The 18,486-nt window shown below is 40.5% G+C and overlaps 1 protein-coding gene across 3 annotated transcripts in view; it reads left to right on the top strand.

Moving 5' to 3' along the window:
• Positions 1 to 18,486, top strand: part of kalrna (kalirin RhoGEF kinase a) — a 166,711-nt gene that overhangs the window by 40,374 nt on the left and 107,851 nt on the right. The gene's annotated exons all lie outside the window — the stretch shown is intronic.

The following is an 18,486-nucleotide window of genomic DNA, read 5'->3' as shown; positions in this document are numbered from 1 at the left end:
CTATCACCACACACACACACACACACACACACACACACACACACACACACACACACACACACATTCCATGTCTGACCACTCTGTCTAAGTTTTTCCTCTCTGTAGACAGCTGCTGTCTGGAGACTGAAAGCTGATCCAGAAAGAGAGGGAGTTGCATCTGATAGCTGAAACACGTGTTCCATGTTTTAACATTTGGTTCCTCCTTGTCTCAAGCTTTGACTTTCCTTGAGGAAGGTACCTCTGGCCTCCTCTTGACCTCTGACCTGTCCGGTTAATCATGTTGGTGTGTGTGCCTAAGCATGGTGTGATGGATATTTCAGGAAAGTTATGTGATGAAAATGAGTTTGTTTTTTAAGATTTCGTACTCCAGCAGGTCTTTTTCTATCCATGAAGCAAATTAAAGTAAATTTCCAATTGTTAGTTGTTTGTTTTTGTTTGTTTGTTTGTTTGTTTGTTTGGTGTTTTCTTTTTTTTTTTAGCAATTTTTGTTGATTTAGCTAATTTAGTCGTTTGCCTTTTTGAAATGTAAATGTAAATGTAAACCTGTCAAAGAACAAAGCTGGTCAGCAATACCATGATGCTATGGGTTGAAGCCAGGTTCAGCCTAGGAAGGAGCTGCCGTGTATCTGTGTACATCTAGAGAAGCATACACTATATTGCCTAAAGTAAACACTCTCCCATCCGAATCATTGAATTCAGATGTTCCAATCACGTTCATGGCCACAGACGAATAAAAACAAGCCCCTAGGTGTGCGGTGTCTGCTTCTGCAAACATTTGTGAAAGAATGGATCGCTCTCGGGGACTCAAAGAATTCCAGTGTGATATCATGATATGATGCCAGCTGTGCAACACGTCCAGTTGAGACATTTCCACTTCAAGAGTTGGGCTTGGCGTCTTACTTCCAGGGAAAGGAACTTTTAATGCTTCAGCATAGTAAGGCACAATTTAATGCTCCAAACTTTGTGGAACAGTTTGGGGACGTTCCTGTTCTAACATGTCTGAATCACAATACATAAAGAAAGGTTGGTGTGGAAACACTTTACTGGGCCTGTGCAGAGTCCTGCCCTGGTAGAACACCTTGGGATGAATTTAGAGTGGAGACTGTGACCCAGGCCTTCTCATCCAACACCACTGTCTGACATAATAATTCACCTGATCAGAAATTCCCATAAACACACTCCTAAACCTTGTGGAAAGTCTCCCACAAGAGTTAGAGCTGTTATAGCTGTAAAGGGTGGGCCAACATCATATTAAACCCTATGGATTTACAATACAGTACAAAAGACAGGTGATGAAGAGAGTGCAGGTAAGGTGGAGCGGGTGGCAACAAGCATTAGAGGTGATTTGTGACTAAAGGAGAGCAGCAAGAGAAAGCGGCGAGGTTTACAAGATGACAGTGAGACCTGCTGGTTGATTTGGGGATGGAGCTGGAGGAGGCAGAACTGAATATTTCAGTGGAAGTAACCAGTACAGCGGTCCCTCGCTGTAACGCGGTTCACCTTTCGCGGTCTCGCTGTTTCGCTGATTTTTTTTGGTGCAATTTTGCATGCTTTGTTTTTCGTACAGCGCAATGTGTTCTGCGTCCCGATTGGCTGTAGACCATTGTCAATCAATCTCGTGCCATATCTCCTGTACAGTGCAGGATGTGTTCAGCGTGTCAAATTTACATAAATCTTTGATCGCTAGCAGTGTGACTCTGAAGTGCTGCACTGTATGTTTGTAGGTTTCCTCCACCACAAACAATGTTGACGAAACGTTTTGCACCGTCAAAGGCTCCTGCGAGTGCCTTTGAATGGACTCATTTTTCTATGAAGGTTTGAACTTTGAGAGTGTTTAAACAAGAGAGAAAAGTGTGAAAATGTTCATGCTTGTCTGAGAAAAGAGTATAAAGTTTGTAGTGACGGGTTTTACAGCCTTAAACATCTATAATAATTGTAAAAAATAAAGTTGGCTGCTTCGCGGATTTCACCTATAGCGGGTTATTTTTAGAACGTAACTCCCGCGACAAACGAGGGACCACTGTAGAGACAGAATTCAAAGTGTGCATATCAAAGGAACAGAAGGTAGAGAGGTGAGGCTGAGGCGGTTTGAAGGGATAGTGGACGTACTGGAAAAAAGATATTGAATATGAAGTTGCATGGTTGGAGTAAAAGAGGGAGACCACAGAGATGATTCATGGATTTAGTGAAAGAGGATATTGGAGGCTGAAGGTTCTGAAGAACTGAAGACTCTTCTCGGATGAGAGGTGAAAGGTCTTCAAGCAACTTAAAGAAATCCAGACGCTTTTCTTTCCAAGCTCCTTAGACTACGATGACCTGGATGACTGAGAACCTTCACAGACAGGATATCAGAGGGTTGGGTGATAGGGGATGTTAGGGTGCGATGGAGGCAGATGATCTGCTCTGGTGACCATTAAAGGGGGCAATCGAAAGAAAAAGAAGAAATGGTGACAATAAAGTAAATCCAATGGTAAGTGTCCTGTAATAGTAGCTGGCAGCTAGAACATATTATGCACATGCTTGTTGCACTCATTCCAGCTATTTGAGATTCCATGTTTTTGCCTGAAACGTCTCCTTATCTGCCTTCTGTTTTGCTCATAGACTACTGTGGATATACTGACAGATGCCAGCTGATGAATTGATGGAATTTTTAACGTGTCCGTCAACCCAAGCTTACGGACACTTTCTTATTTCCCTTGTACATGTAACTGTAAAAAAACAATAGTGAGAAACTTTTTATAACTGATATATGACTGTAGCTCAGGTGGTAGAGCAGGTCACCTACTGGTTGGTGGTTCGATCCCAGTTTGCTCCATTCTGCATGTCCTTGGGCAAGATACTAACCCCATGTTGCTCTCCGATGCATCCATCACAATATGAATGTTAGATAGGAGGCACTTAGCTAACAGCTTAGGAGAAAGTGCAGGTGTGATTGGGTGAATGAACAAGTTGTGTAAAAGCGCTTTGAGTGCTGAGAGTAGAGAAGCTTTATATAAGAAGCAGTCCGTTTGCAGTGCTTCTGGATCTATGTTTTTGTTGGTAATGTTGGCTAGTAGGAATCAGCGTCAATCTGAGAGGAATAAACAGTTTTTAGATAGAAATAATGTTGTTAACCTGTTCAATCAAAATTATAACATTACAGATGAGCAGTGCTCTCTTGTTTAATTATGAGCCATAGCCACTGCCTGCTATTTTAATAATAACAGATGGCTGGTGTGACTATTACACACAGGTACCTTTGGCTGCTGCCTTATTTCCACAGTGGACGCATCCAAATGTTTGATTTAGCAAAGACTCTATTCTAAATGCACTTCCTGACACAACCTTCCCAATTATCCAGTCTTAGGATGTGCACCAGGAGCACAGTAGCTGTTAGAAGGTGCTGTTGTAGTTGAGCAGCTAATCTAAGGAGCTTGGAAAGAAAAGCGACATCTTTAAGTTTCTTGAAAAGTTTCTTCAGTTCTAAGATCAAAACGGTGATGAGACCCAGGTATTTAAGCCCTGGTGGGAGCTGTCCCTTCACAGGGTTGTTGACCCTCATCACATGAATCAGTCTGAGACATTTCCTCACCCTGTCACGTGACGTATTGAGATCAGCTGACTCAAGACATGTTAACATTTAAATCAGGACATTTACTGACTTCTCAAAATTCCTTATGATGTGTTGTTCAGTGTTGTGAAGTTCAGCTACTCCAGCTGCTGATGAGGGAAAGGTTTGTGTGTCTGCCTGTTTGCAGCAGTGCTGTGTGAAGTTGTGTGTCAGCTGGAGGAAGCAGACAGCAGTCTGATACTGTTGTAAATGTGTATCTAATCCATTTTTGTTTGTAATATCGGTTAGTGTCTGAAAAGCTGTAACTCTGCTGTGTAAGTGAACAGACGTATGCAGTTCTGTTAGATACCCGAGTATGTGATGAATTGTAATTGAGTATTTGTTTAAATTATGTTTCAGTTTGTGTTTTTATTCTTTAAAGTGAAGCACTTGTGTCCTCCTGAAAGAGCAAATTTAAACCCAGATGCAGCCTGTGTGCCAACTGGATATAAAGTACAAATAGGTGTTGTATTTGAGCATCATATTTAAAGCTCATAGAAGAGGACATGCGGTAAAATTGGAGCCAAAATGAAAATATCAGGAGATAAATTTGAACTGAAGAATTTATATTTCTTACTGATGCACATAAAGGAAACACAAAGACATTACATGCTATTGAAAACGTTACTGTCTGTGTACATGTGTCCGAGGGATCTTCCAGATATGGTAACACTTTCCTGCAGAATGATTGGTCAGGAGGCGATGATTCATAACCGTTGAACACAACATGCTCTGTCAGGTTTGCAGCCTAATCCTGTGGTGATATAGTGAGAAGTGATCGACTCAAGTGCCGAAGACCCAGGTTTGATTCTGCAGTTAACTGAATAAGACACGATCCTGCTTCATACAGACCGCAGCCCTCATGCTTCTCATGCTTGTGCTTGGAATCCTGAAGGTCCCAGAACATATTTCATAAATGTGTGTGTGTGTGTGTGTGTGTGTGTGTGCTGAGTAATGTGGGGAAAACCAAAAACACCTCTAGCTCTAATCTGAGGTAAAAGTCCTTGTAAAGTTTGTAAATGTGATGCTGTTCTTTGGAAGATACACTCTCTTAAATTAAATAAAATGCTGTTAGTACTGACAAAGTGTCCCGTGTAGGCAGAAAACTCAGGCACATGTTCCCAAACCTCAGTGGATCCTACCAGAACCAAATCAGACAAATCGTTTTTTAGTGTCGTTGACTACCGTGCTAGTGCACGAGTGTGTGAGCTGGAGTGATCAGACGTGTGTGTGAGTGTTGTGCTGAGTCAGCACCCTCCAGATGGCATCTCTGCATGCGTTTGGCATGCACCACAGATGATGTCATCACCCTCAAACAGAAGCTTTGATGTGATTGGTTCATCTCAAATGAGTCAGATGGTGTCGATGGATGAGAGAAAAATAAAATATGCAGTCAGTTTTTTATCAAGCTAATACTGCAGTAACAGACCGCTGTGTGCGCCTCGAGTACGACTGTGTGGTGCTGCCTCACAGAGTCTCTGTGATGTGATCAAGCAAAAATAAAAGTAAAAATGCAAATAATTCAACAGCCAAAGAAACCTGAGAAGGAAGGACACACACAAGCGTGACACACATAAAACTACTTTTTGAGTGTAAATACATGCAAGGATGAAAATATTCAAGCTCTTACGTAATTTCCTTAGTAGATGTGAGTATTTAGTTTTTATGGCCTCTAACCAAGGATGCACGTGTGTTACTGACAGCCTTGAGACTTTAGGAGGAGGACAAGGTTTTTCTTATCATGGTGGACTCAGTCAGCACGAAAGAAATCAGGAATGAGCTGTTAGACTGATGAAGAGACACACACAGGCAGACATGACTCTCTGTCGAGGTGGGTCAACATATCTTATACTGATATGTAACAGTAACAATTATGACCTGTTTCTTCTGTAAAGTCTCTGCTTGCACCTCTCTCACACACACACACAAACAATCACACACACGCACACACACACGCACACACACGCTCACACACACACACACGCACACACACGCTCACACACACGCACACACACACACATGCACGCACACACACACGCTCACACACAGACATACTCAAGCCCGTTCAGCTGTCTTAGTGAGGACCTTCATTGACATAATGCTTTCCCTAGCCCCTAACCATAACCATAACCTAATTGTAACCCTGACACTGAAACCACATTATGAGCCTCAAAAAAGCTTCAAATTTGTGAGGACCGGTGTGTGTGTGTGTCCTTACAAGTGACTGTTGGTTCTCACAATGCAGAATGCAGACTTCGGTCCTCACAAAGATAGCTAGACATGCACACACACACGCACGCACACGCACAATTCAGTTTTATTTATACAGCGCCACATCACAACTACAGTCACCTCAAGGTGCTTTATATTGTGAGGTAGACCCTACAATAATACATACAGAAAAAAACCCAACAATCATATGACCCCCTATGAGCAAGCACTTTGGTGACAGTGGGAAGGAAAAACTCCCTTTTAACAGGAAGAAACCTCCGACAGAACCAGGCTCAGGGAGGGGCGGGGCCATCTGCTGTGATTGGTTGGGGTGAGAGAAGGAAGAGAGACAGAGATTAATAACAAGCATGATTCAGTGCAGAGAGGTCTGTTAACACATAGCAAAAAGGAAAGTTTCCACAGTGGACGTATCCAAGCAGGATTAAATTAGTAGGTTGGCAGCTAATATGAGAGCATTGTCAGCATTGCTAGTTACGTTTACACAAGTATTGTGCTACCTGACTGATGGCTAAAACTTACCTGACAAAACTACTTGCTTACCTCCTGCTACATCAGAAAAACACCAATTTGTATCATAGAATTCAGAGGATTCACACACACAGTATCGTCTCGTCCTCATTTCTGTCCTCTGTGCCTGGTTGGATGCCTCGTTCGTCCCGTCCACACGGGTACTTATTCTAGTGTGTTGTTTGTGTGAAACACTGATAAACTGCCACGGCCTGGCAGAAGCCACTGGAAACAATGAACTTCAGTGTCGTCATAACACGAGTGTAAAACCATCAGAAGTCATTGAGGTAGCATGTTGGTGAAGATGTCTTTCCTGCTTGGACAGATTTAAAGCCTCCAAGTGAACTTTCTAAAGTCTATTCACCCAAGATAGTTGGAAGCTGCTCAGCTGCAAGACAAACACTGCCAGAAATGTGATCATACATATTTCTACAACATGTTGCCCAAGTGGAAACAAAGGTTATTCAGGTAAAAACAAAGAAATAAAAAAACACTCTATTAATTGCAAAGTTTCTTGCTTTTTTCCAGCAGCTGTCCCTTACTGAGCAGCAGCATCCCTGTGGAGAATACATCATCTCCTGCTTCTGTGTTAGTGTGACCTGAGTGTGGTGGCTGGAAAGCACTTAGCTTGTACTAGCTCTCACTCTGCTCTGAGCGCAGTTATGAGAGAGCAGTGTGTGGTTTGTGTTGGAGGACTGATGGATATGGTTTTCCTCTGCAGGGAACACTGGAGGCGAGGCCATTAATATGTGCTTGTGTTCAAATGCACATGTGTGCGTATGTGAGAGGCTCGCGCTGGAAACATACCCTGCTCTGTTATACACAGGTAATCTGTTGAAATAATGAGACAACAATAAATGATTTATGTTCAGTGTAATGCTGTTAGTTATGGAGCAGCAGGGCACGTGACATTATAGTGAAATTACACAACTATTGAATGCTGTTGTATATAAATCAGACAGCTCTGATTTCAATTAGAATTGCCCCTAAAAAAATAACATGCATACATGACCTAACATCAAAATATTTCTTCATCACAAGTTAATACATTTTCAAATTGTGCCAAAGTGTCACTTTGGTAAAACTTTTCTCAGAACAGACAATTTATAGTCAAACAAGAAGGACATCAGTCAATAGTAAAATGATAATAACTGTAGTTAATAGCAAACTGTTTCCACAGGAGTTTATGAGGAACCAAGTGATACGAGGAATGTGCAATAGTGGGAAAACTTGCCAGCACAAAGTACTATAATACTATCCTCAAACATTATTATGTTGGTTTTAACTAGAAAATGAATATAATGAATATGACACCATGGTGTTTGGGATTATGAAGCCAAACGTGATGATATTGGGAAGTGATGCTAAATTATAGAATTAACTACAAGGGCAATGGAGAGGTCCTCTTCAGCACAGCTACATACATTGTGTACTTGTGCTGAAGTACAGATACTAGTGTTAAAAAATACTCAAGTTGAAGTACTGATTCAACTACTTTACTTGAGTAAAAGTGAAAACATACTGACTCAGAGTAAGAAAGTAAAAGTAGCTCCTTGAAGAACATTTCTACCACCTATTTTTATGCAAAGCTACCTGAACCTTGTGCTATATTAATGTAATAATAATATGAGTAGATTTTAATACAAACTTTATTTGACTCTTAATTTTAATTCCAATAAAGGCACTCAGCTTGAATCTATTAAGAAGAAGATGAGCAGAAAAAAAGAAGGACAATCAAAATGATCTGTAATTTCTGTTGCTCCATTGTAGAGGGCGACTTTAGCTCTAACAGGAAAATGAGAAGGGACGAGTTAAAGTGGATCCAGCAGGTGTGGAACCCTAAAATCAGCTGTTGTGGCTCAGGGTGGGAAATAAAGTTGGTATGAAAGTGGAATTCAGTCAGTGCATCTGAGCATCATCAGCTTAACTTCATATGAATCTCGGCTACACTTGATGTAACCCAACTATGACCATAAGCACCACAGTCACTGTGCAGCAGTCACACTCTGCTCTTTACTGTAAATCCATCACAGTGCAGCAAACTCACCTGTTCATCCTGCAACCTGCAGAGGATTTTCATACAAATGTAGGTTATGAAACTTTCTATATGTGTAGCTACAGAGACTTGAATTGTTTTAGCGTCAGGTTCAAACATGCTATGTTTCAGTTTAAGGACGCTGTCTTTTCCGGAGTCCATGGGGACCCACTTGGTTTTAAAGCCAGCCTCAAGTGGCTGCCTGAGGAACTGCAGTTTTTGGTGCTAATGTTTTGGTTTTATTGTTCCACCCTGGAGGCTACAGCTTGGTTTTGATGTTATATGAAGTAATCTACCATCATCTCTTTCTACCGAGAATGGTTTCTTTAAAAAAACCATTCTCAACTAAAAAGCGAATCGCTTTATTTAATAATTATCCGGAGCCTCCCTGGGTCACCTCCTTCAGCCAGGCTAGCCGAGGGATATAATCTCCAGCGTGTCCTGGGTCTGGCCCGGGGCCTCCTCCCCAGGGAACACCTCACCCCGGAGGCATCCCTATCAGATGCCCAAACTACCTCAATTGGCTCCTTTCGATGTGGAGGAGCAGCGGCTCCACTTTGAGCCCCCACCCTCCGATGGCCGAGCTCCTCACTCTATAAGTGAGACAGGGACAACATTCACCTTACTGTGTTTTAAATAGAGAGAAATTTAACATCCAAAGTTAAATTCCTGCATTTCTGTGTATTAATGGCATAACGTTTAATATGTTGGCTTGTTCTGTGAGAAATCAGTGGGTACCACCTTCAGAATTAGCTACGAGTTTTTTGTGCAAAAATCATCGCGAAAATCTGAACATCACACTGTGAATACATTCTGAGGTACAAGGCAGTGGGTCAGATTTGGCACTTTATATATTATGGCGTTATTTTTGTGACACTTTTCTGAGTGGGTTTGAAAACGTTAGAGCACTTTTGCAAATATGTGATGTCTTGATGAATCGAGCAGATATTAGAAGTTTACACAGCACCATTCTCACATGAAAATATCTTAAAAGTTTATTTTGTGACCCAGAAATAGTAATATTTCAGACTCCGCCAGTCTGTGTTCCTTCGCCACTGCCTCGTTTGAGTTTTGGACAAAATGCATTCTGGGATATTGCATTTTGTCATTTCGAGCTGATTGGAGACCAAAACAGCCAATCAGATTTTTTTTGCATCCAAGTCTGTGATTGGCTGGTTTTGTGGCACAAATACAACGACGTACAGAAAGAGTTGAACGCGCACAGGCAGAAATGTTGAGAGCACAAGCAACACATTGCGAGCAAGTGCAAATGCAAAAACTGAGCGAGAGGGGCTGCTATTGTGTGTGTGTATGGATAATAGCAAACACTGAAATACAGTTTTTGCACGCAGGAATGAATTTTGTTCACTCAAATTTAGCTTTTCTTCGCTCAAAATAAATTTCTCCTCAAAATGCAACACTTGCACCTGCAATGTTTTTTTACGTGCGCTCAGAATAGTGGCACAAAAATAACGCCATAATATGTTGCTTTAGATTTTGAGCCTTGAAAACTTCAACATCAGGGCTTAAAATAAGTGCAATAAGTGCAAACCTTCAATGGTCACCATGTAAAATAGGGGGCTGTTCGAAACTTTGACTTTGATACCAGTGTTCATGTTGTAGCTGTGTCTGTGTCAGAGAAATTCAGAATATCATTAGTAGATCGATGGCACAGGGATATAGGCTGGCAGAAACACGGTCGATAACAAGTAAACAGGTGGAAGGACAGACTTCTTAGAGTCTAACAACTTTGTAAACTGACAGTTCAGTGCCTCTAGACGCCTGATGCGAAATGCGTACATAAGATGTTATTGAAATGTGAAATAAGTGTCTATGTGATGGAGTTTTCAGCACATATGGGAAAAACTGGACAGAACCATGATACTGATATGATATGAGGGGTTTTGTCTACTGTATCTGCTAAGCCATTTATATATCACGTATTAATATCAGTAGAGCCAAATACCAAAAAGTGAGTCTTGTAAACTCAGTTTCACCCATCAGTACTATGTGCTCTGAGTTTATTCTGATTCACACCGACCTGATATGTTGTTTTTAGTTTTGTATTAGCGTTACTCTTACCACTTTCTGCTAACAATGTGCAATACTACCACAAGATTAGTGGGACTCAAACAGTTCTACTGCATTTTGTGCATAAAGTGATTGAAAAATATCAAAAACGTGATCTTTGGTAAAACAGTTGCGCAAATTTGGTGCACAAACATGAGGGTCAGTCTGTCTAAGTACAGTATGGTGTGTTTGCTCTAACCAAAAAAGCCTTACAGTACAATATAAGGCCAATATTACTGTCCTTACTGTTGTTCATAATTCATAATTTGAGATTAGTCAGCTGATGTTTGTGTGATCAGTATTTTGGAACAAAAACATTTGACTTTCTGTGTAACTCTACAGCAGAAACACACAGAAATATTAACGAGCTTTGACAACATGAACTGTAACATCGGTGCTGAATGCAAGCAAAGAGTCTGAGCCTTATTTGAATGTTCATCGTGCCTCCAGAGTTTCCACTCGTGTTGGGACAAATGTTATAACCTCAAACTGTGAACTAACATCTTTGTAGCAGAATCTTTGTGAATGCGTTGTTGACCTGATTCGGCTCACAGCCTTGTGCAGCCTTATTTCTTCCAGAGTACCTATGTGACACATCACTGAGAGCTTTACTTCCTAAGACATCCCTGTCGCTTGGAAACTTTATGCCAACAGCTTGTTAAGGACTTTAACACAAATGGACAAATGGATCCAAACAGCTGATGTAACCCAATCCTGCCAGCGAACACATGCCAGCGTGACAGGATGAAAATGGGACTTTCATCTGATGGTTAGAACGCCGATTGATTGATTTGGAGAAGGGATGATTACTGCTCAGCTGAACTTTTAGGGATTCAGTTTCACGTTGAATAAGTTTCACATGTAAGCGAAGCGACATTAAACACGATAGACCCCACCATGTGTCGCTGTGGCAACACGTGAAGCTGAGGCAACTGTTGCCAGAGTGCTGATAGCTTCACCTGTTGTGAAGACACACAAAATCAGCGTGTATGTGAATGCATGTTATACTACGGCCTTTCACAGTCATGCACATGACAGTTTGGTTTTGCATAAAGCTGTTGAACTGGCTGATTGTTATTTAAAACTATTAGAGCACGCATACAGGCTGTCGTCCTGATACACATCAGGCTCCTGTGCTCATCTGGGAAATGAGCCTGTTTGGTGTAATAACTGAAATGAACGGTCATCGTACTGTGGTCCCTGAAAGCATCCTCTGTGTCACCTTCACTGTCTGCTGAGACTGTCTGGACGGTTACTACGTGAACAGACTGAACTGTAAGCTGTGTCTGACTGCTGATCTCACTGCTGCATTTCACTAATCAGTGCTTACTGTGAAGCTGCCTGTCATTTGGTTTAGTCCATGTCATGTGTGCATGGTGAAGGAAACAGTATGAAGATTTTCAACTGTGCTGCATGTTGACCTTTAACATCTAAACATCTGGAAGAGTCCAGCTATGCCTCTGTGTGTGTGTGTGTGTGTGTGTGTGTGTGTGTGTGTGTGTGTGTGTGTGTTAAGAATAGACCAGTGACATCACTTCCTGGCTGTGTGACGTTGAACACTGTAGTGAAGCATGTTTCATGATGAAACCTGTGTATTTTTTTCCATATGTGTGTAGTTCCTGTTTCATGTGTGCTGGCGAGTTTTTAGTGTCTTCCTGGTTACCTGCCTGGCAACCATGGCTACTGGTTAAATACATGAACCAAAGTAGGGCTGCAAGAATCATCGTCTAGATACTTTCAATAGAAAATGACTTTAAATGCTTTACAGACAAACTCATTCTTTCACTTGCAGAAATAAATCCACAGACACACACACACACACACGTACAAAAAGACGTGAACATGAACACACACCAAATCAACCAGGAGATACAAAACTCTCATAACTCTTCTTTCCTCAGTCAGAGGAATGTCACAAAGCCTCCAAGAAGACAGAGCCATAGTTTAGATGGTATAAATCTAAACTATGGTATAAACGGTAAACGGTAGCGATAGCGCATGTTGATGGTGTCATCAAGTTGAGCCTGTTGTGATCGAAAGCATCGCAGCAGCTGCAAGCATTGAGCTAACACGTGGGGAGGAGGAGGAGGCGCTCATAAAGAAGACCGGTGCAACGTCAGTCATATGCACCTGGTTTGGGTTTAAGCAATCGGATGTTAAGCAGAAAAATATAATCTGCAACATATGCCGCACGACAGTAATAGGGAAGAGACGAAGCACGTTTTGGAAAACTGCACTTCCTCCACTTCCGTACCATTAATTCATTAATGCTGAATTCTATCACAGCTGCTCTATTCCCATGTTGTTGCAGTATATTAATGACTAACTTCATATTGTGGATGGATTATCTCAGTTGTTCTCCTGACTGAAGTTTGGTCCGTTTACAGCATCCTGCCATGCGACTGGATTTGTCCCTAACCATCGGGAACCCTCACATTAACTTTTATCGATTGGAAAAAAGTTAGCGTTCATCCTCCAGCTTCACTGTGTTTATGCTATGCTAATATAGCTGTGTAGCTAGCCACCACGTAGCACATCATTATATACCAGCTAGCCCAACTTCAGTAACCCTACAAACGTCACTGCTGTTTAGTTTTCTGTCTTCATTTATGTTGGAAGTGATAGCAGAGCTGTACGTTTGAATTGTTTCAGAAATCTCTCAGTCAGAACATGCTATATCCTGTTTAGGTGGAAGCTAGTGAGCTAACTTCCTGCTAACTTCCTGCTAACTTCTAACTAGTTAAATGTAATAAATTCTGTTTTCATTGGATGCCTGGATGTTAAACTTAATTGTTACACCTGGTAAAGCAGCAACGCTGATCATTTTATTAAAGATGAAAGAATTTAGACAGTTTGTAACTCTCAGTGATGTCGCAGTGTTCGTTTGACTTTGGGACCTGCAGCGGAGTTTAGGACCCAGATTCCTCTGTGAGGCTCCTGACTACGGTAGCTGTAATGCTCCAACAATCCATCAAGCGGCTTCGTAGCTTAGCAAAGTCGGACTAAAACATTTTTGACAGATTTTTGAGCGCCGTGTAGCACATAAAATGGTTCGTGGTCAGTGACCATAACCAGAATTCATACATAAGGAGCACCGGATTACAAGGCGCACTGTCGATTTTTGAGAAAAGTAAAGGATTTTAAGTGTGCCTTATAGTGCGGAAAATACGCTATACAGAAGAAAAGAATATATGGCAACATATATCGTTACCGCACATCCTTCAAATTATAGTGCGATATGGATTTCAGGCCATATCGCCCAGCCCTGAAATGGGTGCCTTTTTAATGAAAGGTGGAGTCGCAAGGTAGCATCTTGCCAGATGAGCAATTATCACCAACATAGCCTTCCAAGTTTAATCCATAAATTTTGGCAGCAGGAACAGAATACTTTTAAAAAGTATGTGTGTGTGTGTGTGTGTGTGTGTGTGTGTGTGTGTGTGTGCATGGGGAGCGTTGGTCAGTTTCCTCTAATCCGGTTGTTAAGTGATGACGAACCCTGCTTCCGGGTCCAAATGACACTGTGTTCATTAAGATTGTCTTAACATGTTTTAATGCTTTGTACCTCGTTCTATCTGAAGCTGAGTACCCTTCATCAACATTTGAGTTTTTGCCAAGGTTCGTATATTAATTCAATACAGTCCTTTTTTAAATGCAGACTTTGTTGTGCCTGTGCCTGCCCTTCACATTGAAATTTCAGTTCACTTAACTCAAACACAAAAAAACACACGCACACATCTTCTTCCATTAGTAACAGCTAGCAAATGTTTCAGGTGGTTTCTGGATAATTTCAGTGTAACTGTAAGGACGCACACATGCACACATAAATGCATATTAAACAGCCACATGCTTCTGTAACCACAGCTGTGTTACTACCATAGAATCACATGAGATGAGAAAAACACACGTTAGATTAAAGGTGTGTGACAGACTGAAAGCATGAAGACAAGCCACCATCAAACCAACCATTCCCCTACACTTATGGTACATTTTCACAATTATTGTTCTGTACCTACTCAGACTGATAGTGACATGAAAAACATAGTACAAGGTTACACTCTTTGGTCATCATTTTTGTCTGTTTGGAACACCTGCATAGAAAAGCTTCCAAAAGAAAAACTGTAAAGCCAAAATATATGAGACTTAATTAAACATGTAACAACTTCTAGTTCCTGAAAACGTGTATATTTAGCACGGGGTTGAAACAAAACCCAGTCCTAAGAGCCTGGGGCAGAGCTTTTGGTTTGAATTTCATGCTCTGATGGTCCCAGTAAGTTCAAACCAGAGTGTATTGCGTTGCTGCAGGACATTGTGGTAGCAGTGCTCATTATCTGTTACCTTGAATTCAGCATAAATCTCCAACTCATTGCCCAAAAGTGTTTTACAGCACAGGATAAAAAACAAAACTGTGAGTTTCAGTTATTTCACAATAAAAGTTCTCTGCAGTTGTGAAGTGAGCCCCCATCTTTGGGTCCTGCTGGCAAAGGGATAAGTACGACAATGCTGTGCACAGCTGTGGAGTTGAACTCTCAGGCTGAAGAAACAGGCTATTAGTCTGTTTTAGATACTTTCAGTAGGAAATTACAAAATCTATATTATTATAACTATTATTAGCAAACTTCATTCATTTTTTGCACAGTCACAGTCTTCAACCATTCAGTTTTAAGTGTAACTGGATACAATTAGTGTTAGATAGTGTGTGTGTGTGTGTGTGTGTGTGTCAGCAGTTACAGAAGAGCCAGAAAAAATGATAGTATGACAGCCAAAGCATGGAATACATCTGAATAACTAAGGCATGTTTGTTTCAGCTAGTTTTTGTTTTTGTTTTTTTACATTCTTTTACCTTCTCATTTTAATACTTTTTTTTGGGGGGGGGGGGGGGGGGGTATAGCGTCTCCACACACTGTCCTGCAAACCATAATTTTATTAGATCACAGCGAAGCAGAGACACAGTGTTCATGCAAATGTTTGCACAAATATTTGGTAAGATTAGGCCAGTTAATAACAACTCAGGAGCACGCTCAGTGACAGACTGAGATTACCCATGATGCACCACTGAATGACACAGGAAATCATTCCTGACTGTGGTCATCTCCCTGTAAACTCCTCCATCTCACACACTGTAAACACTGCAATAGTTACACCTTTCTGCACACGCTCTACAGTAACACAGCAAAGGACAAAGTTCACAGGTTAGAGTCAGTGTCAGTCATATATATTCTCACCTCTGTAATATTCTTTGTCAATATTCTTCATGTTTATTATTGAGTGATTTGTATACATTACTGCTATTTCTTACATCTGTTAAATCTGTAACATATTGTATTATTTAATTAACTCAGTCTGTTACTGTTACTGTCTTGGAGCAACTGTAACCCACATCATTTCCTTAGGGATTAATAAAGTATTCTGATTCTGAATTAGGGATTCCTGGTTAGACATCTCACATATGCATACTACCAGTCAGGTAATCTTGTGATCATGTCTCCAAAAACACGCCATGCTACATCACCCCCGACCTAAAACCATCCATGTCTGCTGGACATCCTAAAAACATCACTTAGAAATGAACACACATAATCAGTTTACAGCAATTCTTTAGTTAATTCAGCACAAAGTTTTAAGAAAATGCAAACATCATAATTTACACAAATTATATGTCAAACAAATACACCCAAAAAATAAGATCATTAAGAAACTACAATATAAGACTGAGTCACAGTGTAGTTTCTGTCAGTCCTTTAGTTACAATGTATCCAAGGTTAATACGCCGTGGTTTCCACCTCTTGGAAGTACTGGAACAGGTTCAGTGCTATAAAATCATAAAGATGCTGTATCATGTGTCATATCATTAGAGTGTGCTGCTACTGGATCATCTTTACCAAATCAACACATTGCACTTTTACATTCACTTGTTTTTGTGTGGTTTTGCTGATATATGCAAGACCACAAGGTAGTACATGTAGTACATGTACTACATGTAGTACATGAAACTTCATCAGCAAACAGCTGTCATGAGAGGGGGACATTAGTGACCAAACCATCGCCTGTTTAGTAAAGTTTGGCACTTAACACAAACAAATCATTTCAGTTTCTCAGGCCTGGACGTTGTTACTCGACACTCGTGTCACATTTGTCTGTCTGGAAGTTTTTGTCAAAGCAAGATAAGAAACAAAAAGAGAAAGTGTTACATAAAAAATACTCAAGTAGATGGTTAAGTAAACTCTGACTGTGTATGATTTCACAGCATGAACTGCAGACAGAGAAGCGTGCTTTGGGAACAATCACAGGCTCCATATTGGTTTGTCTACAGCAGATATTTAACCTAAGAATGACTTTGTGTCGTGTAACCATAAACTTACTACATCTGAACTTCAGTTTTAGCAGATGTTGTACCAGCTCTGTGTACAGATGTCCATCATAGGTGTCTAAGGTTGTTTGATTGCTCGGACAAAGAAACCGTTACTCACCATCATCTGTTCAGCAAATGATAAAAATCTCTTTCCATAAGAAAAGTGAAAAGCATCAGCACATTTGACAGTTTCCTGTGTGTGTTGAAACAACAAAAGCTGTTTCCCCTCAGAAGGACAAATGAGTGTTACGTCCTTACACACACTGGCTTCCTCTGCTGTATGTTTAACGGTCTGAAGAAAACGCTGCTGATTTTGGCAGCACACTCGCTTCTTTGCCTCATTTCCTGGAGCACAACCTATTTTTCTATTCCAGTCCTTTGAATATAAAGACATAAATCCAGAGTTATCTGTTTTGGTCTGACTTCATCACAGCTGGGAGGACATTCAGCTTCACAGGACTTGGCCAAGTTGTTTCTTGACACGATCACCTGTATAAAGTTATTGTTTGACACATCTATGTTTCCTCTATGTTACAAACACCCATATGTTGTGGAAAAGAAGATTATTTATAATATCAGTGGCTAACACTGTCTGCGATGCAAACAGGAGTCTGTCAGTATTTGGAACATCACGTGGGACAAAATCTGTGGTATTCTTGTTTGGTTCTCCATATATGTTTATGTATCTGACACATTTAAATCGTAGTTTTCAGTAGACTAGCATGCTTTAAGCCGACTAATTAGCCATAAACACACTGCTAAGCACTCTTAATAAAACTCTTTAAACAGACACTCTATTAAACTAAACTGTCTAACATAGCAGTAATGCCCTTTCACTGACATGTTGTGTAATCTTCTTAATGCAGCATTTCTGCCAGCTTAGTACAAGCCTGTCAGCCTGCTATGATGAAGCTGACACACCCCAGTCTTAGTAATCTGAGTGTATTTATTTATTTTAGACAAAAGGTGCAAATGTTATGTCAGCTGATGTATTTGTTTAGCCTGTTGATTCTGTTTAAAAGCAAGCAAACAACATAAAGACTGAAGATGTTAAATTAAAAACCAGGAAAAATCTTACCTGGTGAGGTGATTAATGCACACTCATGGTTACGTTTGCTTAAATTGGATCTTTGTTTTACAACTTACATTCCCAGTAACTGGAAAGAAGGAGAAAGTCCAGCAACACTTATTGATCCTGATAAAGACACAAACACGATATGTGCTGATCGAGCAAAAGGTAAAGTAAGCATATAGTCTGTCTGCATTATAGACGATAAAAACATGGCTGGAGCTACCAGCTGCAGCTTTAAAAACCACGTGCACGAAGGACTGTGAGACCACGTGCTCATTGGCTCAAACAAACACAGTCATTAGTCATGTTTGAAGCATGATATGACCCAGATTTACAAAATAGACGAGATAGAATTTCATTTACTGTTAACAAACAATGAAATGATAATTATCATTTATTATTAATAAATTACTGCAATTTAAAAAGCATCTGTAAAGAAATTGGAATAAGTCTGAAATAAAAGTTTTCAGAGGAGATTATGTCTTTGTAGAACTGAAACAAATTTCATGAATCATCACGTGGAGACTTTAAATCATTGGCAGCCAAGAAAACTACAAAAATACACCACAAATGTAAATTTATAAGCACATGTGAATATCAGCTGTTGTTGTAAGAAACTAGAACTTTTGAAG

Source organism: Pelmatolapia mariae, linkage group LG16_19, assembly GCF_036321145.2.
Source record: "Pelmatolapia mariae isolate MD_Pm_ZW linkage group LG16_19, Pm_UMD_F_2, whole genome shotgun sequence".
In the NCBI taxonomy this organism is placed as follows: domain Eukaryota; kingdom Metazoa; phylum Chordata; class Actinopteri; order Cichliformes; family Cichlidae; genus Pelmatolapia; species Pelmatolapia mariae.
The sequence above is the reverse complement of the archived record's forward strand: the minus strand, read 5'-3'. Positions and strand labels throughout refer to the sequence as shown.